This window comes from Macadamia integrifolia, unplaced genomic scaffold, assembly GCF_013358625.1.
Source record: "Macadamia integrifolia cultivar HAES 741 unplaced genomic scaffold, SCU_Mint_v3 scaffold1935, whole genome shotgun sequence".
Taxonomy (NCBI): Eukaryota; Viridiplantae; Streptophyta; class Magnoliopsida; order Proteales; family Proteaceae; genus Macadamia; species Macadamia integrifolia.
The window spans coordinates 15364-16932 of NW_024868425.1; the positions used below are offsets into that span (position 1 = coordinate 15364).

The window sequence follows — 1569 nt, forward strand, 5'->3', positions numbered from 1 at the left end:
AGGATGTGAATCCCTCAGGGCACATAGACTCTATCATTTTTTTAGTTGGGTAATCAATACCCTCATAAATTATTTGACATAAATACCATAAGTCTAGGCCATGGTGAGGGCATTCTTGGAGTAGATCCTTGAATCCCTCCATAAGTTTGGAAAATGACTCACTAGGCTTTTGCCTAAAATGAAAGATATCACTTCTAAGCTTATTGGTTTTGTGAGTTGGGAAAAACTTCTTAAGGAAGACAACTGTGAACTATTCCCATGAGGTTATGGAATTTGTGAGTAACCCATACAACCACTTCTTAGCTTGGTCTTTCAATGCAAACATGATAAACCTAAGCTTAAAAACATCATCAGAAAGCTATTGGATCTTAATTAGAACACATACCTCTTCAAATTCCCTTAGAAATAGGTATGCATCCTCAAAGTTCAGCCCATGAAAGTGGGGCAACATAGTGATGTGCTGAGATTTGAGCTCAAAATTATTGCCCTAGGCTTGTGGTAAAACTATGCAGGAAGGTTGGGCTGCTCTAGCAGGGTAGAACCTATCTTTCAGAGATTTAGGTCGAGGGTTTTGATCACACCCCATTCCTAGTAGACCTAACTTATCATTAGGAATACCAGCAGTGTGAGTAAGACACGTACCTGTCTTACAACCTACCAGGATCTCTGATAGCAGTACCTTAACATTTTTACAATCTCACATCACAAACCAGTATAAGCAGCGGAATCAAAGTATAGTAGCAGAATTATCACTAAAATAGGGAAATCATCTAATGGTAATATAATAGCAATAACTAAGTTCTTCTGTTACATCCATCCATGACATATACTTATAACCTCAAGAATACATACAATCCATAGATATATCCAAAAATATCAAAATATAATATACAATCTCACGGTGTGGCGTAAGCATAGTGGTCGCAAGCACAATCCTGGTTGTGCTCCTCTGCTTCTAGAATCCACCAGTCACTCACACTGTACTCCGATCCAAAAGATGTTGGATCACCTGCCATCGGCACCACGATACCTGCATCATAATCTAAAAAGGGATGTATACGTGGGGTGAGCTTTCCAACTCGCTCAGTGAGGGGTGGGGTTAAGCACATCCAAGTAAGTCAATAGCAGTAGTAATTATGATGCATGATTATGAAAATTAAACACACAATCCATGATGCTCGTGATGCAATTCATTTATTTATTATCCACTAAACAATACAAACTAAGTCTAGTGAATGCTACTACGGTGCATTAGGCTGTATCCCTCGTCTCAGAAATGACATCAAATACGCAGCGATACAAACCCTAACAGTAATTAGAAGCCTATCGATCCCTGTATGCATCCATAGGTCATCCAGAAAACTCCTGATAACCCCCTCATGGCAGTCACAGCACTGGTAACACATCAGCCGCCTCTGGCAACAATCACATCGTACTGTGGGGTGGCACTTAGGAAAGACACATCAAACATACCACAATGGGTTATCCAACACCTCAACCCCTGTTGGCAAGGGTGCGTAGTAGAGGAAGTGATACCTAATCACATATATACTACATGCCTTCATAATG

General features: G+C 40.2%; 1 non-coding gene across 1 annotated transcript; it reads left to right on the forward strand.

The window, feature by feature from the left end:
- The first annotated feature begins 95 nt into the window (after positions 1-95).
- On the forward strand, positions 96-202 carry LOC122065230. Its single transcript, XR_006135946.1, has one exon. It is a non-coding gene; the product is annotated as a small nucleolar RNA R71 (small nucleolar RNA).
- Positions 203-1569: the final 1367 nt, after the last annotated feature.